We start from the raw sequence: 23,937 nt of genomic DNA, 5'->3' as shown, positions 1-23,937 counted from the left end.
ATAGACTTATAGATTGTTAAGTTTGTGAGAAACCTTGGATATTTTTTTTTCTCAAACTATTCGCAAAACAAGAATCGCTTTACCCAACTCAAGGCTTAACAGTCTGCAAGTTCCTTTAGATCCTGGTGTATTCAAGAGTCTGGAGACTTGGGTTCTCCTGCCTGGGACTTCAGGCCTTTAAGGATTGCTTCATTTTTCTCCAATAAAGAGAACAAAGTGTTACTGATGAGCATGGCATGTCCTTGACATCTGCTGTTTTATACTGTTTTACCCGAGCAGTAGTTCGGGCCCTGCCTTGATCATTTTTTCTTGCTCTCTAAATAACTAAACCACCTGCTTTGTCCTTAGAATTTTTTTTGAAAGGCTTAGTTCATTCTCGACATAAGTCTTCTTGTGGCTTATTAATTCCTTCTGTACTTTTGTGTACATCTTTACTTGCTGTTGTAAAGCTTATAAAGTGGGAGGTGAGGTGTAAGTCTACCAAACATTGCTTCTTGGGCTCAACAGAGCAGAGGGGGCTGAGTTAAATTGTAGCCAAGGAGCCCTTCCCTCCTTAAGGTCCTTTAAAGTCTCAGTTGACTTTGTAAACTGCCAAGAGCATTGCCTGGGACGGGGTAGGCCATTAATGGTGGCTATTCTTATTGGGCCTAGGTGGCTGGTCAGAAAGATCCCACATTAAAGAAGTTTATCAGTTAAGAACTAATCTCCTACATGAAGTGAACCTCAGGGTTTTCATGTCGTGGTAGTTCTCTATACTGAGGCCAAAGCGTAAATGGGGACTTTAGAATCACAGAGTGTTACAGCTGGCAGGAAATAGATCTCAGCATCCAAAATATTATATAGAAGGAAACTGAGGTCTGGAGAAGATTGATAACCGTCCACAGGCCATATAGTTTATATTGGTACACTGGGACCTGGATGCAGCTCTCTGCGCTCTGGAACCAGGATTTTCCTACCAGACCAAGGTGTATGACTCTGAAAAGTCACTCTTGAGGGAGGGATGTGGAAAGACAGGAGGAAAGGGATAGTGTCCGGAGGGCACCGTAACCCTGGGTGGCGATGTCAAATAATAGCATAAATCTAGAGGTTTAGCCCCTGATATTTCACCACATTACTCCTCTCAGATGGTTGGCCTCTATGTGTGCTCCTTTTTAGGTAAATTCTGGGTCAGTACTTTGGAAAACCAGGAGGGTATGGGATTCTAGGAATAATGAGAGCCTCCCGTAATATTAAAGGTCACAGCTTTGACAATGCATTTGGAAAAGACAGAGAAGAGCCTGGTCTCAGAGAAGCCTTCAGGCCCCGTGGGAAACTCGGGTTCTAGTGCATTGCTGCCGAGGCCTGGGGTGGGCGCTCAGCATTTAGCTGTGTAAGGACTGAGTTGCAGGTGAGCACGCAGCCCCTGGCAGTGGCTGAGGTCTGAGACATATGGAGAATTTCTGGGAGTCCTGCCTGTGTACACTGCGGGAAGAATGCGAGAATAAAAAAGTAATACCAAAAAAAAAAAAAAAAAGAAGTAATGCAGCACCATGATGACAAAACAGAAAGGAATCCATCCAAAGATTAGGGGAAGAATGTGTTTTCTGGAATTACTGACATGGGAGCAGAGGATAATGGGGTTGTATGTTGTTGAGAAATCCTGTGTTTCTTTACTTGGGGAGAACACCTGCTAGTGACCCACAACCAAGAGAATTTGGAAAGAAGGAAAGCTCAGGGGTGGATGTCTGAGCGGGCAGAACAAGCGCTGAGTTTGAGCTAGTGGATGGCAAGTTGAGGTTCAAACCCACGCGGTTTGGTTTCACAGCTGGAAATCTCAACTGCTGTGCTGTCTGTCTGCCCCTGCTTAGCTGCCCGCTGTGATCCAAGCCCTGGGAGAAGCAGCCAGGTCCAGTTTAAGTTCTCCTGCCCCCTGGTGTCCCCCAGGGATTCCTTAGAGCCTAGTAAGTCGTTGAGATATATGATGGCCCAGGGCCACCCTTAGTCAAATGGCCATGATTTTTAGGTCCCCATGGAGTCTTGATCTTTTAATGCACTTGCATCCTTTCCTTATACCATCAATCTTATATCTTGGTAACTGAGTACCAACTGGTTTTCTCTGCCCTTTGGAGGTTTTTAGTTAAACTTGGCTCAACCCAGAGGCTTCTCGTGATTCCACACATTCCTGTGTCTTCCTTGCTCACACCCCCCTCTGCCTCCGAGTGTCTGTGACCTAAAGTGCTGTCTGTGTCACTCACGAGCGTTCTGAGTGCAACACTTTTTCCCACGCAGTTTCCCCGGGAAACCGTGTCCCATCAGATAGGCTTTTGCGTAGACTCGAAGAGTCACAGTTTGACCTATGTGATCTTTCCCCAGCTTTACTGATTCTACCCCTCCACCATATTCTTTCTCACTCGAGTATCAAAGTTCTATCCACACAGGGGCAGCTGTGGGACGAGTCCTCACTTTATACCTTAACAACTAGCACAGATAAATACTGCCTATTTTCTGAGAATTCTGGTGAATAAAAGATTTGTCCCATTCCATTCACTTCAGCTTGGGTGCAGATATATACAGAGATACCTAGGCCTTTGACTATGCCATTACTGGACTATTTCATATTAATTGCTGCTAAATCTTTTACTGCTTACTCAGCACTATACACTGTACAGCTGGACAGCACTCACTTCAGATTTCTTTATCTCCTTTATCTGCCAACTTCTCTTAAATGCAAGACTTATTAACTTTGCTTTTAGTTCTCATACCTGTTCCCATGTTTTTAGAACCTAAATCATGTGTGAATCTCATTCCACCTCCCCTTTCTGACTCCTTGTAGCCTAGAATATAATGATCTTGGTTTGTTTTCTTTTTTCATGTCCTATTTCACATCCAGGAGTCTCCCTGATAGTACAACACACCTAGAATTTTCTTTTGAGTAAAAGCTGTGTATGACATGTGAATATTTTTTTTTTTTTTTAATTATTAGCACCTTTAATTATTATTTATTTATTTATTTATTTGGCTGTGTTGGGTCTTTGTTTCTGTGTGAGGGCTTCCTTTAGTTGCGGCAAGCGGGGGCCACTCTTCATCGTGGTGCGCGGGCCTCTCACTATCGCGGCCTCTCTTGTTGCGGAGCACAGGCTCCAGACGCGCAGGCTCAGTAGTTGTGGCTCACGGGCCTAGTTGCTCCGCGGCATGTGGGATCTTCCCAGACCAGGGCTCGAACCCTCAACCACTGCGCCACCAGGGAAGCCCGACATGTGAATATTCTTAAGACTTGTGTTCCTTTCTCTAGAATCATGTAAATTTCTCCCCCTCATTCTTATTGGCATAGATTGTCTGAATGACTTCTTTTCTCAAAAGAGCCATGAGAGACTTAGTGGAATTGGAAACTAGATCCCCAGTTCAAAGGCATCTGGTGGGGACTGGGGAGTGACTGTCTCTAATTCTGAGGATTGCCTAGGATCTCAGAAACTGTGAGATATTTTTTCTAGGTTCAGGGAGTTAGGAATCTGCTACCATTCATGATTGGCATAAAGTAAAGGGAAATCTAACTGCATCCTTGTTTTTGCTTTTTTGTTTTTTCCTAGACAAAAAGTTTATTTCTGCTCTGGGGAAAGTAGAAGAGTCCAGGTTTAAAATAGATTACAGTATTCACTGATGAGGCTGAAGAATTAGAAGTTTGTAAAATCTTTGTTTCTTGGATGAAAAAAGGAAAAAAGGGAGAGGATAGAGTAGAAAAAAGGTGTATTAGGTTATAATAGCAATAGTAGGTAGCATTTATAGAGCATGTATGTGTTAGGTACTGTCTTAGGAATTTTTCCATTTCTCATCTCAGTTAGTATAGCCCTATGACACTCCCACTCTTTATTTTATACAAGAGGAACCCACGCTGCGCAGAGAGGTTAAACAGCTTACTCAAAGTCGCACAGCTAATAAATGTAAGATTTGATGATTTTCACGTTGGCAACGTAGTCGAAGTCTCACACTCTTTAACTTCAAGGTTACAATGCTGTATGTTGAGTCATTTTAACTTTTTCCTTCGCTTTGAGTACAGCCTCCCACAGTATATATAAAGCACAGGAGAAGTGGCAGTTTCGGCTTCTTTTTCTTGTTGTTGTTTGTTTATTTAATAGCAGGGTTAAAAAAAAAAAGGCAGTGTGCAGTCTAAATCAAGTTTAATTAGACCCGTGTGGAAAACATAACAATTATCTATGCCAATTTCCAATGTTTTTCTTTTTTTTCATGTTCAATTATTAATAGATACGGCACACATATTCTTTCATTTATTTTCTAAGTGAAATGATTGAAGCAGGCATAGGATTCTAAGCTGTTGCCTAGTTTTTTTTTTTTAAGAATCTTCATCTGAAAGGAACATTTTCTCTAAAAAAAAAGAAAAAAAAATCTGTTTTTGTTTGTGGGACACATCTTCCCTTGGAGAATATGGTGTTACCAGGTGTGGAATCTTGGCATCAAACTAAATTTCCCTTTCTCTTCCCTGAACTGATGGAAAGGAGTGGGGTGGGGTGGGGGAGGGGAGGGGTGATGGTGGGATATACATATACACAGATGTATATAGATGCACATCTCCAGACCTGTCCAGTATCTGGACAGAAGGCCTTTCATTAGGTCCCAGACACCCCTGTTTGTCCCCAGCATTCTGTGCTGAAACTGAGGTTTTAGAAGAATCTCAAGAGATTTTCTTGGGCTAGGTTGTCCAGACAGGGTTTTTTTAAAAATAGCTTCTCTCCTTTATTTTATAGAGGAAAAGATAATGAAGAGTATCTCCCCTTTCCCAAATATAAAAAGGGTGTTTTTCTGTTGCTTTCATAATTGAATTAAAAATCCCTCAATGATAGTTTTTAATATTTTCTTCATGATTATAATGTTCTTCCTTTATCTTAGCCATGGAAAGGTTCACAGAAATATAACAAATAAAATATTCTTACTGTTTAAAAAGAACTGTCTATAGAGTTTTGGTATTATAGATGATTTAAAAATAGTTTATTAGGTTTCTTCCCACATTTAATACAGTAATTGCAGAAAATTTGGGAAATTTAGAGAAATAGATGCAAAGAAAAGCAAATTCTCGTAGTCCCTATACCCGGGAGAATAAACAACAACAAAAAATTTAAACTTACTGTTTTCATGTGTGTTCTTTATCTGTGAAGAGTTTTTACACCTTTCTCTGTGTTGAGTTTTTGTTTGTTTCTTGGTTAGGATCATACTCTAAATGCAGTGTTGTTTCCTGCTCTGTTGGAAAGATGTCTCAGGTTCAGAGACAGCGGATTCAGGGCTTCTTTGCTGAACCTACCCTGTCACAGGTCAGCTGGCAGCCTCGGTCATGGGGTGCCTCAAAAACATGCTGTGTGCTCCATGCTGCTGAGTGCTGGGCGGCAGAGAGGACCTGCCTTCCCAGCTCACAGAATCGCTGGAGAAGACAAGCAGATGTTTTCATGGCCACTTCTGTTTTTTTGGAGTGGAAAATTTCAGACATATACAGAAATAGAACATTACAATGGACCCTGTGTGCCTTTCTCCCAGCTTCAACAATGGTCAATTTATAGCCATCTTTCTTCATTTAGATCCCAACCTCTTTTCCCACACCCTGGACTATTTTGAAGCAAATCCCTAACATCCTATTATTTCACTAGTAAGTACTTCTATATACATCTCTGAAAGACAAGGACTCTTTCTTTTCTTTTAATACTGTAATATTATTATCATACTTTAAGAACTTCTGTAATATAATCAAATATGAAATATCTAGTCAGCGCTGAGATTTATCTGTTTTCTTTTGGTTTGTTTGTATCAGGATCCAAATAAGGCCCAGACATTGCAATTGATTGACATGCCTCTTCAGTACCTTTTAGTCTGTAGGTTCACCTTCACTATCTTTTCCTTGCAATTTATTTTTTGCCAAACCAGACCATTTATTCTGGTCTATTGGCTGGATTTTGCCAATAACATCCCACAGAGTTCAATGTTAAGTGTTCCTGTGTTTAACGTATTCCTTTAGTTCCCAGATTTCTTGGGAATTGGTAGTCACATCTAGAGGCTGGGTCAAATTCTATTTCCATTTTTTGTCAAGAATACTCTAAGTGTGTGTGTACTCTTATCAGGAGGCATTTAACACCAGTTCCCTGTGTGTGTGTGTGTGTGTGTGTGTGTGTGTGTGTGAGAGAGACAGAGAGAGAGAGAGAGACAGAGAGAGACAGAGAAGGAGAGAAAAAGAGAGAGATGTGAACAGTTAATGGTGATCCTTGCTGCCTAATCAATTCATTAGGGGTTTCAAAATCTTCTTCTCCATCATTTCTTCATTTATTAGCTGGAATACTTGAATAAAGAGAAACTTCTGCTCATCAGCTACTTGGTTCTCCTGGGTAAAATTTATGTAGGAAAGGCAGGAAATATGCCTGATTCTTTCTCTTTATTTACCAGTTTTTAAAGTAATTACGGTTGACCCTTGAACAACATGGGGGTTAGGGGTGCTGACCCTTCATGAAGCTGAAAATTTACATATAACTTACAGTCCGGCCCTCCCCATTGGTGGGTTCAACCAACAGCAGATTGTGTTGCACTGTAGTATTTACTACTGAAAGAAACCCACATATAAGTGGATCTGCACAGTTCAAACCCATGTTGTTCAAGGGTCAACTGTTGTTGGCTCCATTAGCCAGCTAATTAGTAATGTCCTCAAAAGGTAGCCATTGAGAGAGAGTGAGAGAGGTATGTGATTCATGAATTAAAAAATATTGGTGTTTTAATCCATTGCATTTATTCTTGACACTAAAATTGTCCCGTCTTTGGCCAGTGGGAGTCCCTTTGTGCTGGCTCCTGGATCCTCTTGATATGATTCTAGTGGTCTTTGACAGCTTCTCTGCTTTCTGTATGTTAAGATATTCGAGGCCAGTGGTTCTCAAAGTATAATCTGAGGATTCCTGAGGATTCCCAAGACATTTTGAAGGGGTCTGTGAAGTCAAAACAGTTTTCATTATGGTACTAAGACATTGTTTACCTCTTTTACTTTTATTTTCTTATGTGTTTAGTGGAGTTTTCTAGAGGCTACATGTTGGCTCATGTGTGTATATTCTTGTTTTCTAGAATTTTCTAAAATAAGCTCTTTGGAGTCTTCAATAATCTCTAAGAATGTAAAGGGGTCCTAAGACCAAAAAACTTGAACTGCTGCTCTAGGCTCATTTTTTTTAACATTTCTTGCCATATACATGGAATCACTGGTGACCTTGTAAATCAGCTCCCTTTTTTGTCAACTCTTTTATTATGTGTGTGTGATCTGCTCCAAATCTCAAAGCTAATAAATAGCAAAACCAGAGTTTGAACCTAGATTTTTATGCAGTAGTTTTTTTTCCCTGTAAAACAATCACTGATGTCCAAAATTTATGATTAATTAAAGCTTAGAAATTGTAAACACTGCCCGAAATGCCAGACATGTACATTTTAGAGGCCACCAAGCAAAATTAGCAGTTCTTTTTCTCCAATGGAATGGCTGTCAAAAAGGGAAAAACAGATGTAGAGGCAGGATGAGTGGTTGCTATAGCTCCATGATATAATGTAAAACCATGCACTGAATATGTTGTTTTTCTGGTCACAGTAAGGAAATTCAGAATGCAGTAGTAACTCATTAGCATGGCAGCTTTTAAAGATTTCAGTCATCTGGCAAAAAGCCTGCTTAGCCTGTGGAATTCAATAATGGCTCATGCGGGCTTCCCTGGTGGCACAGTGGTTAAGAATCCGCCTGCCAATGCAAGGGACACGGGTTCGAGCCCTGGCCGGGGAAGATCCCACAAGCCACGGAGCAACTAAGCCTGTGCGCCACAACTACTGAGCCTGCGCTCTAGAGCCCGCGCGCCACAACTACTGAGCCCACGTGCCACAACTACTGAAGCCTGCGCGCCTAGAGCCTGTGCTCCGCAGTAAGAGAAGCCACAACAATGAGAAGCCCGCACATCGCAACAAAGAGTAGCCCCTGCTCACGGCAACTAGAGAAAGCCCGCGCACAGCAACGAAGACCCAACACAGCCAAAAATATAAATAAATTAATTAATTAATTAAAAAAAAATTGATGGCTCATGCGTTTCCCACTAGTTTCTGAACCCAGGTACCGATTGATTGCTTGACCATGTAGCTTAGAGATACCTTTTTTTCATCTTGTAGTTCGTTGAATCAAATCCTGCAAGAAAGCATCCTGCAGTTTTCAGATAATGGTGCCTTAAGCCTGGGACGCTAATTTTTCCATCACTAGTTTGGGATTAGCAGATGCAAACTATTATATATAAAATGGGTAAACGACAAGGTCCTACTGTATAGCACAGAGAACTATATTCAATATCCTGTGATAAACCATAATGGAAAAGAATACGAAAAAGAATATATATTTGTTTAAATGAATCACTTTTCTGTACAGAAGAAATTAACAACATTGTAAATCAACTATACTTCAATCAAATTATAAATAAATAAAACAATTTTTCCATCACTGAATAGTATACAAACCTCTAAAAGATGGCTACTTAAAACCACTGGATTTTGCAGTTCTAGGTCCTTGGGGGAATCTTTATTTTGTCTCACTGTGTTGAGCTGAACTCAGTAACTTGTCCTTTGTTTGCCATTCCCAGTAACTGCAGCTTCTTTTGGATAATGAACAACATTGACTCTTATTTCCCAGCCACACAGGAGAGCTTCCATCATAAGAAAAGGAAGTGAGCCTTCAAAACGGCTTTCTGAAGCTAGTGTATGTACCGGAGACGATCAGCCTTACGTAATGTCCTTGAGTATGTGCCAAAGTAAGAAACACCTGACAGCCTCAGGTGCCATCTGGAAAAGTGTCATCATAGAGGAAACTTGGCTCAGAGCTCACATCCCTGTTCAGGTGCTTCATCATTACTTTGTGGTTCACGTGGGGAGTGAGGCAAAGAATTTGTCCAGAGTTTCAGGACTCTCAGTAAAATGCAGATTTCTTTGTTGGAAAGTAGATTTTGAATACTAAATATGTTTTTTTCTTTATGAGCAAACTCATTTTCCACTGGAGCCTTGCTTGTGATTTTTCTCGACATTAAATGTCATAGCAAAATGATTTAAATATCTGCTCTAGGTGACTGGTTGCATTTAGATTTATGGATTTGTAAAGTCAGGTGCCTGGGCTTTTCTAGCGAGTCATTCATTGATGTTGCTGAAGGTAGTTTTAGAATACGTGCGAGTCAGAGTAAAGGTAGTGTTTCATAGGGATGGGCACTACCATGGGTCATGTCAGAATTTTATTTTCTTTCCTATTTGCCACTTTGACCAAATTACAAAAAAAAATTTTTTTTTTAAATTTCATGTTCAGTTCACTGAACAGTCCTGTCTCCATATGCTCACTGAACCACAGCATGTGGTTTATGGTGTAGCAAGCCTTGAACTTATGGCTGGGGAATGTCAGGAATTTTGGGTTCTGGTGTCATTGAGGAAAATGGCCCCGCCTTACTACACTTTGGTTTCCTGTTTAGAAAGTTCTGTTCCTTCATAAGGACCTTGAAGTTCTAGGAGGAAAGGTGCTGTGTGTGTGGATTTTTCCATGAAGTGCAGTCCTAACGAAAAGGCTGAGTTAAAGGTAGGTGAATGCTTTATAAAAACATGTTTTACATATATATGAGATATTTATTAGTTTATGCCACACTTATTTATTTACTTAAGTATGAATTAGCCCCAGGCAATTTGAAGTCAGATTTAAAATTCAGGTTTTGTTTACTTAATGCCCTTCTTTCTCTTAAGAATAGAAAAGCTTAGGAAGTGGAAATTGAAATTGATTTTAATTGCCTGAACAGGTTTACTGGAGAATCATTTTATTGAGGTGAAAATGAGGGCCAGATTATTTTTGTTCTTGCTGTGTGTCTAATTCCAGGCAACTTTAGAGTAGTCCGTAAATCTCATTCCAAGTCTAAGGGAGAATATCCATCATAAAGTGAGCCAAAGTGTAACAACTCTTTGTGACGACTGCCTTGGCTAAAAATCTCTAATGGTGAGAACTCAGAATTACAGGAGTGCATTTGGAGGTGGGATCGATTATACTGATGGTTCCCACGAGGAAAAGGAAGCTATTTTAGGCTCTCCCAGTGTGCTTTTGCAACTCTGAAGACCTCTTCCCTGTTGCGCCAAAGCTCAATGAGCCACTCTTGGGAACAGTTGTGTTCTGTACCCTTGAGGTGAAGCTGGACTGGTGTGAAAGGTGGGGATAGCCTGTTAGAACAGCATTTCTCTCTGGGGAGTGCTTTTACTCTTTCAAGAAAAGATAAGTAGTGGCATTGAGTGATTTGTAACATACAGTGGCAGTCAGTGTTGCTTAATTTTAGGATCATGTGATGTTCAAATGTGTGGTATTTTGATTTGGTACTAAATGCAAGTTTTTTGTGTGTGATGTCATTTTTGCGTGAAGAGTCTATATGTGGGTGCTTTGGAGCCCAGTAACAGAAACCAGTGGGACTGGAAAAGCTGCTCTGTTTAGTTGAGGGTCAACACCAAGCTGGAGTGAGTTCTCAAAGAGTATGTGACACTGTGGCCATGCCATGTTCCTTAGGGAGTGAGATTGGGCTTGTTGGGTTTCTGTTTCACTGAGCGGGGAGAGCTTTTCTATGCATTTGATTATGCTCCATGATATGTGGAACATGAAATTCGTGGACTTAGGTCTGGGGAAGAGTGTGGCTTAATTTTTTTATTGCATAGTTTTATATCATTTGTGTAACTTTTCTCTCTGTTGCTTTGAGAGGCAAGTAGGAAAATGGAAAAGCAGAGAACTCAAGTGATCTGCAAATGAGATTAAGAGGAAAAAAGTCTCTAGGAAATAAGATACTTGTATGTTTAAGTTTTTGAACATCAGGTATTAAACCCAGTGATGGAGAATTCTCTACTGGGAGCTCCCTGGTGGCTCAGTGGTTAGGATTCCAGGCTTTCACTGCCACGGCCTGGGTTCAATCCCTGGTTGGGGAACTGAGATCCTGCAAGCACGTGGTGGACCAAAAAAAAAAAGATTTCTCTATTTACCGAACGATTTTGAAATTTCACTTTCTAAAAAAATTTTTTTATTGAAGTGTGGTTGATTTTCTGCTGTACAGCAAAGTGATTCAGTTATACATATATATATTCTTTTTCATATTCTTTTCCATTATGATTTATTACAGGCTATTGAATATAGTTCCCTGTGCTATACAGTAGGACCTTGTTGTTTATCTATTTTATATATAATAGTTTGTATCTGCTAATCCCAAACCCCTAAGTTAGAAATTTCACTTTTTCATTGTTGCCTGCCTTAACTCGATGTCTTGAAAAGTCTTATAGTTGTTTAAAGTTGTTCTGAAGTCAAAACAAAACAAATTTGCTAGAAACAATCTTGGCTATCATCTAGTGTAGCCTTTGTATTTTGCTGATGAATCTATCCAGTAGCTCACGGTGAAAGTTATATCTGAGTCTCAGTATTCCGCATGCCTAGCACTGGATTTAACACATAATACATATTGGCTGGCTGGTGGGCTGACTAGGGTAGTACTTACTTGAAAAGAAAAAAACAAAACAAAAACAAAACTTGACACAAACCTTTTGGCCAGAATATACTTGAATAGAGTCTTAGTGGAAAATTTGGAAAGTATGGTTGAGGGTGTAAGAACAACTCTTCTTTTTGGGATTTAGAAACTTTGCGCTTCTTCTATGAATTGTTAGATCCTAATGTCTTTAGAATGTAAATTCTAAAAACTTCTGATGTGTAAAATGTATTAAAACATTTTGGTGTGTAAAATATCATTTGTGTTACACTTTCAAGCTGGTAGTCTTTTTACCATTACTTTGTGAGTATTATTTAATTACTATTTGAGAGTCAACAGAAGAATGAATGAACAAGGATCATTGTTCCCAATAGACACTGTTCTCCCATATACCAAAAATTAAATATAATGCGGATTTTAAAGTTCAAACAATAGTTTAGTAAATTAATAATAACATTCAGTGATTTCTTAACAACCTAAAGGAATTTATTTTATCAGGTCATGGCCATGTTTGGAAAGCTGAGAATTTGAACTTGAACCATATTTTTTCTTCCTTTAAATGAATTGTGGCTACTTCCCATGGGTAGAGCTGGGTCTAGGATCTGATCATTTTGCTCATGTGAGACTCGGGAAAATTTGTTTCTGAAGCTGTTTGAAGGAATTTCCCATCCTCCTATTTGGTTTCATGCTTCAGGTGCTGGTGCCAGCTCCATGGGCAAGTGTCTGGAATGGAGAGGGAGCAAGGCCTGCACATGTGGTCCTTGTTTGGTGAAAGGCTGCCCAACGTGTGTCCACTCCTGGAGATTCTGTCCATTCTCAGTTTATTTGGGGCCTTTAAGATGGCATGATAATAACTTGGGTTTCTAGAAACCCTGATTTATGACCTAACAAATGTGTTGTCTGTGAGATCTCTTTTTGAGATGTTCTCACTAGGTCAGAAGAATCTAACCATGCTGGAGTATTGCAGGGATCATTTCTTTTGTGGCTAAAATCTTCAGATTTGGAGAAAAGAATCCAAATATCTTCTTTATTTCATCCATTCCTTCCACAGATGTTTATTGAGTATGTATGGTGTGCCAGGCACTCTTCTAGGTGCTAGACAACATGGACATAATTCCTTGTCCTTATAGAGCTTCTAGTTGGGAGAAAGGCAAACAAATAAGTCAGATATGTCAGATGGCGATATGAGCTCTGGAGAAAATTAAAACAGGGATGGGAGATAGGAATAGGGCTGAAGGAATCATATTAGGACCTGGCGTCTTGCACTACTTCCGGCGACTAAGTAGACCCACAGGCATGAAACAGCCCAGTTCTTTATGTTTTGTGGCTGATCATGCTGTCACGTCATCGCCAGCATTGTCACTGTCACAGTCGGAAGGCGTTTATCTCACACCTATTAGCAAGGTTGTGTACAGAATGAGTCATACGGATGAGTCCCCAAGACTGGCAGCCCTTATGTGGACACATGCAGAGGACTTACAGATGACAAATTTTTCAAATGACGGTATTCATTCAGCAAATGTTTACTGAATGATGGTATATAGACAAGGCATTGTGGAGAATAACAAGATAAATCATGTATATACCTTGCCAACAGAGTGTATAGTCTAGTATATTTGTATATAGTAGATCATTTGCATGCCAGTGATTTCACATTTGAGATAGACCACGAAAAGTCCACGGCGTATGCTGATTTGTCCTTTTGCTGAGGCATGTTTTTCAGTCAACCTAACCTAAGAGTGGTGGATTAGCAGTTGCCCGGTGTCCAAATTCCAGGGCAGCACTGTTTCTACCCCTCGTTTAATGTGTAAGATGCACATTTGAAGTGAAATATGCTTTCTTTGTGAAAGATTGCTCTGAGAAAAAAAAGCCAACTTCTAGTGCTGGTGATGAAAGCGCTGATCCTAAGGCGTGATGATTCGTAGCCAGAAAATGGAACCATTGAGGGTCTCAAGGAAATACCAAGCATTTTGCTCCCTTTACAAGGGGAAATCATATACTGTACTAGTATTTTGCCAGCTTGGAGATGAGCCCCTCATGAGTGTATTATTTGGGTGGATCTTGATAAGGTCCCTAAGGGAAGTGTGGACATGGGAGGGTGTATCCCCCTTGTCTGAAGGTGCCTCTCAGAGGAAGCTAAGCAAAGCTTCTTCATGAGCTGCTTCACCTGCGTCGTAATATCCGCTTATTCCCATTCCTTCCAAATAAAGGGTCACCCATCTTTGTGTGAGGCTCCCTGGCATTTATTATACAGATGGGATCAAAAGTTTACTGTATAAAACATAGTTTTATATATGTATGTGTGTGTGATATATACACACACACACACACATATGTACAGACATGCATCCATACATATCCACAGAGGGCAAGGGAAAGCTTGGAAGGGGAGGGAAAAGTCATAAAATACAGTGGCCGAGGTTGTTGGTTAGTCACCAAAACCCACATTTCCCTCTTCCTGAGCCCACAGCAAGAATGCATTTTCCAAGCTCCCTTGCCCTTAAGTACGGCAGGTAACTGAGTTCCTAGCCAATAGAATGACCCTGATAAAGATGGCAGAGCCTTGCAGCCTGAATCCCTATTTCAGTGTGAATAAGAGGAAGACCTCATTCACCCCTTTTCCAGACACAAAGTTCTGAGGTGTTTGAGCCATAATATATTTTGAGGTCTGTTTCAGCAGTGACTAGCCTTCCCTTACTAATACTGATTCTCTGTGTGGTAAATGAGAGAGGCAAAACCCACAGTTTCAGGGCTTTACTCTTACTTCATTGGGACACTGGACCCAGTTGTTTCTACCTGAATGGCAGAATCAGTGCTCTTGGAGTGTGTGTGGGGGTGGTTATTGTGCTTATAGGTTCAGGCTGTGTGCTTATTACTGCACTCACCATTCAGTGCTTACAGATAGCTACGCTTCTTCTTGTAGCCCCAGTGGCTGAGGGTAGAGTGCTAGCTGACCCTGATTTTTCTTTTTTTTTCCTCTTGTCCACAAATATTTTAGTTGACCAGACCACCTCAAATGGTACTCTCAGCTGGAGGTAACAAAAAACTCAAGTCAAAGAGAACAAACAGGTGGTTGCCAGAGGGGAGAGGGTGGGAAGAGGAAAGAAATAGGTGAGGGAGACTGAGGTGCAAACTTTCGGTTGCAAAATAAATGAGTCACAGGCATGAAATGTACAGTGTGGGGAATATAGTCAGTAACTATGTAATGTATTTGTAAAGTAACTAGATATTGCGGTAATCATTTTGAAATGTACAGAACTATTGAATCACTATGTTGTGTAACAAGAACTAACATGGTGCTGTAGGTCAATTATACTTCAAAAACAAACAAACTCATAGAAAAAGAGATCAGATTTGTGGTTATCAGAGGTGGGGAGTGGGGAGGTGGAATTGTCAAAAGGTACAAGCTTCCAGTTATAGGATAAATAAGTACTAGGGATGTAATGTACAACATGATAAATATAATTAACACTTCTGTATGTTATGTATGAAAGTTGAGAGTAGAACCTAAGAGTTCTCATCGCAAGAAAAAAACATTTTTTCTATTTCTTTAATTTTGTATCTGTATGAGATGGTGGATGTTCACCAAACTTATTGTGATAAGTCAAATCATTATGCTGCACACCTTAAACTTACACAGTGCTATATGTCAATTATATCTCAACAAAACTGGAAGAAAAAAATCAAGTGGATTTCCTATAGGAAAAAAACGTGTTTCACCAGTTAGTGATTTTATTAAGAGCTGAGTGGTACATTTGACTTCAGGTGCTGTTTCTCTGCGACTCTTAATCCAGTCGGACCTTCATCCACAGATTGCCACACCTCAGCTATCTTTGTATTCTTTCCCTAGTCCTTTACCCCAGAGCATAGCACAGTGCTTTATATATTATGTGTGGCTAAATAAATGTTTGATGAATTAATTAATTACTTAAATCTCTTATGCGGGAAGAGCTTCTTGAGCTAGTTTCACGCTCAGTGAATAGTTCTTTCCATGGTGAACATCACTCCTGCTAGGTTGTGTGGCTGTCAAGTCACGTGATGTTTCACCTTGTTTAACTTTGTGATGCTGGCCTTAGCCAATAAAAGGAGTCACCCAGCATGAGGTTTGAGAAGGGAAAGAGGTGATGGGCTAAATGGTTACTATATGAGTGTAGTAGGATGTGTCTTGACCTGGTTCCGAAGGTACTTGTAGGGCTCACGTCTGGTAGATGATACTGAAGCACATTCCTATGCTTTTCTTGGCAAAAGAGTCCTCTCATGTTATTATATGTACTATGCCGCTTGATTTAATAGAAGAACAACAGACTAGTTTTTATCTGCCTGGTAACTAGGTTTGTATCTTAGGTCTTGCTTGACTCAGCAAAGGTTCTAGAGAATTCTCTGAAAAGAGATACATGCACATTCATAATTAGACTTGTTTCCCCTAATACAGTTACAGCTGAAATCTTTCCCTCAGCGATTTATGCTCCTTCTTAAGAGCACGTTTTAGTATCGGTAACACAACAGAAGGATGACTTAACAGGATTGAGGACACTAATGGCTAGGAAAGAAATTAGGGGTTTCATCAGCATCTCTTCCTTTGAGCAGCAGTGGGGTTACCTTCCATGTCTTTCTTCACTGGTCCTTCCTTCCTCTCCAGCTGAGAGGTGACTTTGAAAGAAGCTGGCCAGAGCTTTTCTCTGATCTTGCCCTTCTCACTTCTTTTGTCAGTTTATGATCCTTTTGCCAAAAGTCAGTGATTCACGTCTTTGATTGTTTGACCCTTACATTCAAGAATCTGCGATGTGAACGTTTCAGTGCGGACTTACTTGTTGCTAAACTTCAGCTGGCTTGGGAAGATGGGGAAACCATTGTTTCTTTAACAGAACTTAGGAAGTCACAAGAACTCAATTGTATAGGCTTCCCTGTCATAAGTTACTTCAATTGTAAGCATTTATGTTGGAAATATGGAGCTGATTATCTTCCCTCAAAGTACTCTGTGATGATTAATAGCAAAGAAGTTAAATTTTTCCTGCATCTCAATTCACTGGCCTAAATGACATTATAGAGGCCTGAAAATACTGGTCCAGTCTCATCTACTTAAAGGAATTAGTTGTGGAGAATGTTTTTACCACAACTGTATGTTGGGTTATAAGAAAAGCAACTAGTTTGTAATGTGGATAAATTAGTGCTGTCTCTAACCTTGACTGGTATTGTGAATCCCACCTTTCACAGTGGTTTAAATGGTGTTGCTTCAAGTGGTAGCCTGAGAAACTAGCTCAGTCCAGAGACCTAACAGAAGGTACATGTTTGAACAGGGAATAATGATTAATAAGTTCAAGAATATTTATTGCTTTATTGTGGAAGATAATGCTACCCTCTGTTTTCATTATAGTCACTATGATGGAAAAATAAAAAATCATCACCCTAAAGGCCTACTTACCTCACTTCCTATCAACTGACACAACCTGCCCCACATTCAACAAAAAATTACATGGCATGCCAACAGGTAAGAAAGAGCACAGTCTAGAGAGACAACATAATAAGCAAAAAACAGACTCCCTTATGACACGGACGTTAGAACTATCAGACAAGGAAATTAAATGAATTATGATATGTCAAGGGCTCTAATGGAAAAAGCAGACAACATGCAAGAACAGATGGGTAATGTAAGCAGAGAGATTGAAACTCAGAGAAATAATTACAAGAAAATGCTAGAAATCAAAAACATAGTAACAAAAATGGAAAGTAACTTTGACGGACTTGTAAGTGGGCTTGACACTGACAAAGAAAGAATCAGTGAACTTGAAGATAGATCAATGGAAACTTTCCAAACTTAAATGCAAAGAGAAAAAATAATTTAAAAAAAGAATAGAACATACGAAGTCTGTGGAACAATATAAAAAGGCATAGCATATGTGCCATTGGAATGCCAGAAGGAGAAAAGAAAGGAGCAGAAGAAATATCTGAAGTGATAACGGCTGAAAACTTTCCAAAACTAATGACAGACACCAAACCACATGTCCAGGAAGCTCAAGATAAATATTGGGTTGGCCAAAAAGTTCGTTCGGGTTTTTCCATAAGATGTTACAGAAAAACCTGAATGAACTTTTTGGCCAACCCAATACCTGAGGGTTCTCCCCACACCCCACACCAAATACGTGTTGTTGTTTTTTTTCCACACCAATTCTCCAGTTCTCTGACACCAACTTGGGTCTCCAGCAATTCAATTCAGTTCTGACACTAGTTCTTGGAGTTAGTAAGGGCTCAGTCCCACAAGTCTGTCCCCACTTCAGATGCCAGCCACAAATGGGGTGCTCAAGGCTACCCACATTTCTGCACAGCTAACGACAAATTCTGGGGTCCCATGACCCTAACCCCCTGAGGTTGGATCATTCGCTAAAACAACTCACAGAACTCAGGAAAAGTGCTATGCTTACTATTACCAGTTTATTATAAAGGATACAACTCAGGTGGAAGAGATGCACAGAGCAAGCTGTGTGTGGGGAGGTGAGGGCACAGAGCTTCCATGCCTTCTCCGGGTGTGCTACCCTCCTAGCACCTTTGTATGTTCACCAACCTGGAAGTTTTCTAAAACTTCATTTTTAGAGGTTTTTATGGAGGTTTCATTACATAGGCATGATGGACTAAATCACTGGCCATCGGTGATTCAATCTCTAGCCCCTCTCTCCTCCCTGGAGATCAGGAAAGGAGGGCTGCTGAAAATTCCAACCCTCTAATCATGCCTTGGTCTTTGTGGCAAGCAGCCCCCATCCTAAAGCTCTCTTCCTAAGGTTCCACAGGAGTCACCTTAGTAGCATAAACTCAGGTATGGCTGGAAAGGGCTTTTTATGCATAACAAGACACTCCCGTTACTCCTATCACTCTGGCAATTTCAAGAGTTTTAGGAGTTCTGTGCCAGGAACCAGGGACAAAGACCAAATATATACTTCCCATTACATCACAGTACCCACACCCCCCCCCCCCAAAAAAAAAAACAACACATACACACAGTAAGGCATGTCTTATACAAACTGCAGAAAACAAAAGACAGAGAAAATCCTGAAGGAAGCCAGAGGGGAAAAAGAACACCTTGCCTGTGGAGGAACAAGGATAGGAATTACAGTGGCTTCTTGCTCATCAGAAACCATGCAAGCAAGAAGAGTGAAATCTTCAGAATGTTGAAAGAAAAGAACTTCTTCATTCAAACCAACAACCTTAATTGCGTTTCTGTGCTCCCATCTGGGATATAAACAGGAAAGAGTAAACCGCGAATGCTGCCCTCAAGCAGCTCCTAGGTGGCCTGAGAAAGAAACGTAGATGCTGCATGGGTTTACATAAAGTCACGTCCCTTCTCGGGGCCTCATTTCTTAATCTGTTAAATGCGAGTGTTGGACTAGATTAGTGGCCTTTTATGCTTTTATTTTTCTCTTTCTTTCTTTAGAAATAGAACTTTTATTCAAAGGACCGCGTCTTTAAGTTGGGAGCAAATAAAACAGGTGACAGTGGAGCTGTTCTATTTGAGCTAGCATAGTTGATGGCTGGGAAGTGTTGCTGAGGCTTCTCCCTCCCCATCCTCAAGGAGGCTCCTGTGGGGACTCTGTGGGACCCCCCAGGGCACTGGGGGAGCACTGGTGGAAAAGTCTAGCCTAGCAGGACAGGGAGCCCTTTCAGGTGTGAAGACTCTGTAGCCGAGCCACTAAGCTATTTGGATGACAGTGCTTCCTTCACCTTTAGATGTGTCTCTCATTTGGCCTGATTTCTCCCCTACCTAATGTTCTGTGTACATCCACATTCAGTGTCTTTTCTCATTATACCTAAAGGGCTTCTCTACTTTAAGCCCATCTTCTTGCCATTTTTCTTCTCTCACATCTCTTGTTTCTTATCGAGTTTTTTCCACTTTAATTTGTGTGAGTAGACTGGCCTTTTTAGGATACAAAGAAAATTATGAGAGGTAACACTTATTGAGTGACCCTGGTGGGTGCTGTTCTAAACAGTTTGTGTAAACGATCTCATTTCATCCTCGTGATACTTCATGAGGCAGGTATTAATATCATGATTATTTTACAGTTGAGGAGACCAAAGCAGGCACAAAGAGGCAAATAATGCGATGAGGTCAAAGAGTGAGAGTTGTCAGAACTGCGACTGGGGTGTAGGTTAGCCCTTCTGCCTAACTGGGGCCTAAACGTTTTTACTTTCACTTTTTTAGTTGTTAATTCTCAGGAAGGGTGTGCTCCCACTCATTCATGTCTTGGTAGCTCTAGAGCTATGTCTCTGCTTCCTTTCCTAACCCCCTTCCCTTTTTTTGAAAACCGAGAAGCAAAGAAACCTTATGTGATGCCAAGAATGAGATAATTAAGGTTTAACTGAAACTCACGAGAGAAGTGGTTTGGGGATTGTTGTTCTGAGTGGCTTTCTCAGGATGGGACAGAGGGAAATGAAGCTGAGAGTTTCAGGTGTAGCAAGACCATTTAGGCCGACAGTTGCAAGTTGACCAAGGAATTTGCTGTGAGGAAGGAAGGCAAGGGGAAAGGGGGCAGGGCCAGCACTAGCCCATTGTCAAAGTCAAGAGAGAGTAGAGTAACGATGGAAAGTGGAGACAGCTTCCTATTTTGAAAAGCTAAACAGCTTTTAGGGAATGATTTCTCCTTTTGTGCTGCTGTGCAATTTTAACATTATTAAGTGTTGTATGAAGACTATTCTATTAATTATATTAAGAATAGTCTTAATATAATTAGCTGAACATAATAAGAAATGTGTGCCATCTTTGATCTGTGCTAAAGTATATTGTTGCTACCAAGAAGAGATCAAGGAAAGAAGTAAATGATTAACCAAATTCCTGGGGACAAAAACCTTTGAACTGCAAAATGTTATGATGTTTACTTAGCAGAAACAAGTCTACTAAATGGCCAAGAAGCATTACAAGAAATTAACCTAGAAGCTTTTGGCCAATGTTCCACCTATTTCATCATAAATAAATTTAAAGTGTGAAAGGTAAGTTTTGAGAAGTAAAATTCATGCAGATCTGTTACTTTTACCTATAAAGTTAACAAAACTTTAGGAAAAGTTAGCCATTTCTCTTATTATTTCAACTATTTGGGGTGGGGGGAAGACTGAGTTCCAAATATGGAAACACATTTCCAATATATATAGTAAATCTGTATAGAGAGATCAATAGAAAGATATTTACCTCACTGAAACATTTTTCTTTCCATTTACTGAGTTCTGAAAGTAATGTTCAGGTTTATGACATACTTGGTTTAAAGCAGGTTCTGAAATCCGGTGTGTGTGAGGTTTTTGAAAGGAAAGCAATAAAGTGTATTGGGATCTTATACACATTTTACTTTAAAACAGATGTTGGAAACCAGGTAGGCCTTCTAAAAGGGGAAAGTATGGGTCGTTAAACATCCAGGAGAGTTCAATCACTGTATTTCTTTTTCTTTTTCTTTTTTTTTTTTTTTTAATAAATTTAGTTGTTTATTTTTTAGCTGCATTAGGTTTTCGTTGCTGGGTGCGGGCTTTCTCTAGTTGTGGCGAGCGGGGGCTACTGTTCGTTGCAGTGCGCAGGCTTCTCATTGCGGTGGCTTCTCTTGTTACGGAGCACGGGCTCTAGGCTCACAGGCTTCAGTAGTTGTGGCCCGCAGGCTCAGTAGTTGTGGCTCGCCGGCTCTAGAGCGCAGGCTCAGTAGTTGTGGCACACAGGCTTAGTTGCTCCGCAGCATGTGGGATCTTCCTGGACCAGGGCTCGAACCTGTGTCCCCTGCATTGGCAGGCGGATTCTTAACCTCTGCGCCACCAGGGAAGTCCCAATCACTATATTTCTAAGGTAGTTTTATCCAGGTGGTTTACCTGTGGATAAATCCCAAGGATATGTTTTATTCCCAAGAAGCTTATTTTTCACAAGCTGCTTGATAATTTGGATACCCCTAAAAGAAAAATAAATCTTTTTACTTATTTTGGGAGTCCATGGAAACTAAGGATAATAATTTCTGTAAAATTTCTGCAGTGCTGGAGATTGGGTTTAGCAGCCCAGGGCAAAATCCTACCTTCTTTAAGAAGCATTCCCAAATCTCCCTTGTAGGAATTAATCTACACCTTCTTATTTATGGATTTGTTCACTCATTCAACAAGTTATTATTGAAAACCTGCTATGTGGGATTAAAACTGGGAGCAAGATACACATAGTACCTGTCTTCCCAGAATTCGTGGTTTTGTGGGAATACAGAGTAAATACAGAGTTAACAGGCAATATCATTACTGCTATAATGCGTGAAGTTAGGCTGCAGGCAAATCTGGGAAGAATTCCTGGAGGTGTCATGTAAGCTAAGTAGGAGCTAACTGGATGAACAGAGAGGATGAGGGGCACCATATACAAGGCTGGGGTCAGCTTTGTGAAGGGAATGAAGGAGGAGAGTGGTTCTGAAATGGAAAGGAGTTCAGAGTGGTTGAAGCCTGGAACATGAGAAGGAGGAAGGAGTGGCAAGGGGAGAAACTAGAGAGAGAAACAGTGGCTCTAGAACCCTGAGAGCCGTAGTGGGTTTCACTTTCCTGATGGCACCGGTGAGCCATTGAGGTGATGGCAGACGCTCTATAAGCATCACAGTGGCTGCTGTGTAGGGAGTGCATTGGGAGGCATGAGGTTATCACTGTTCAAGGTCCAAGAGGTAAGCAACTCCGTCCCAGAATCCCACGTTTAGGGTTGATTTCCTGGGAGCTAGTTCTGGTGCCATGTACTCCATCAGCCAGGATCCAGTCAGAAAATAGATGCCAGGCTGATATTTCAGATAGAGGTGATCTGATGTAGGGAATTGGAGACACAAGGTATTGGAGGGCTGAAAGAATAACTAGTGGAAGCAGAGGTAACACAGAGATTTGGAACTTCAGGAAACGGCTGCTGTCCCTGGGGGTGGGAGGAGCAAAAGGGAATTGGTGTGGTTAACTAAACCTAGAAACTCAGAGGGGCCACCATACAGCTGACGGGCCAACTGCCAAGGAGTTGCGTGGGCCTCTGGGGACGGATTACCTTATGGCCGGTGCTCCCACCATCCAGGGGGGTCCACGGCTAGTATATAGGGTGCTAAAAGCATGGGGAACTGGAACAGCTGCTACTGTGAAGTCTGACAGGCGCTGGAAAACGGGAGAGTTCCTTCTCCCCACCTCTGCCTTCCGATCTGCCAGTGGCTCCCAACGGCAGAATTGAACAAGAAACCAGTTGCAAGGGAGTCTGGAAAATGGGGTTTGCAGACTTCTAGCTCCAGCATCATAAAGCAGAGTACAAAAGGGTGGGCTTGGGCTAAGAGATGGCTGGTAAATAATCTGCCCCAGGTATTTGAGAAAAGTAACTCTAGCTCTACTGTGGGAAGTGGGTTGGAGGAAGGCAAACCGGGATATTGGTTGATCCGTTCAGAGGTTGTTATCAAGACAGGAGATGATGGCTGCCTGAGTGAGGGCAAGGACAGAGAGAGAAAAAGAAGTGGGTAGATGCGGAGAAATTTAGAATGTGGAATTGAACAGAATTTGGCAACTGATATATTGTGAGGGATGAGGGCATAGATCAGAGGGAATAAAGGAGGAGGAGGAGGAGGTAAGGAAGAGGCTTGTGTTTCTGGTTTCTGACTTAGGTGGCTGGTGGTGCTGTTTACTGAGATAGGAACATGGAAACTGTTTAGGGGAAAATGATCCATTCAGTTTTGGACTGTTGAGGCTGATGTGTCTGTGGTTCATCCAGGTGGAAATTCATTGTGGATGCCTGGGAAGAAGATGTAGATGTGATTTGTTTTCAGCCTGTAAGTGGTACTTGAAGTTTTAGGAATGAATGAAATTGCCAAGGGAGACTATAGACAGCAGAGAGAAGAGAGCTGTAGGGCAGAACCCAGAGGAGTAACAGCATTTTAGGAATGAACAAGGTAGTGGAGACAAGTTTGTGAAGGCAACTGTGAAAGAGTGGTCAGAGAGGTTGGAAGAAAACCAGAGCACGTGATGTCCCAGAGATCAGGGAAGAGTGTTGGAAAAGAAGGTCATGGTCAACAGTTCAGGCGCTCAGAGGTTTACTATTGGATGTTTTTGGTGCTTCTGTACCATACTCATCAAGTCTGCCTGTTTTTCGTTGTTACTTATGGGTGATTGTCCTCTAGAATAGTGTGGGCCTGGGACACTGCAGCACATCCCTCGGCATCTGGCATTGCTGTTTTGCACATGAGTATATCTGTGATATGTGTTTGTTGCATTGGGTTATTTAGGTATCTGCAAACTCCAGCTTGTGGATTGGCCATTTGAGCTTGTAAATAAAGTTTTATTGGAACACAGGCTGCCCATTCATTTATCTGTTGCCTATGATTGCTTTCACGCTGTAACAGCAGAAGTGGGGAGTTGTGACTGAGACCCTATGGCCTGCAAAACCTAAATTATTTACTATGTGGCTCTTTATGTTTGCTGATCCCTGCATTACGGT

General features: G+C 41.0%; 1 protein-coding gene across 3 annotated transcripts in view; it reads left to right on the top strand.

The window, feature by feature from the left end:
- The window catches only part of STXBP6 (syntaxin binding protein 6), a 270,691-nt gene that overhangs the window by 26,077 nt on the left and 220,677 nt on the right, over positions 1-23,937 (top strand). The window contains exon 1 of one of the 3 annotated variants that reach the window (XM_059914018.1): positions 9,519-9,586. The exons of the other annotated variants lie outside the window; for them this stretch is intronic. The gene's annotated coding sequence lies outside the window, so the exon portion shown is untranslated. Of the gene's footprint in view, positions 1-9,518; positions 9,587-23,937 lie in introns of those variants that run through there. 3 annotated transcript variants of the gene reach the window in all.

Source organism: Balaenoptera ricei, chromosome 2, assembly GCF_028023285.1.
Source record: "Balaenoptera ricei isolate mBalRic1 chromosome 2, mBalRic1.hap2, whole genome shotgun sequence".
NCBI lineage: Eukaryota > Metazoa > Chordata > Mammalia > Artiodactyla > Balaenopteridae > Balaenoptera > Balaenoptera ricei.
This window is presented reverse-complemented; position numbering and strand designations above follow the sequence as displayed.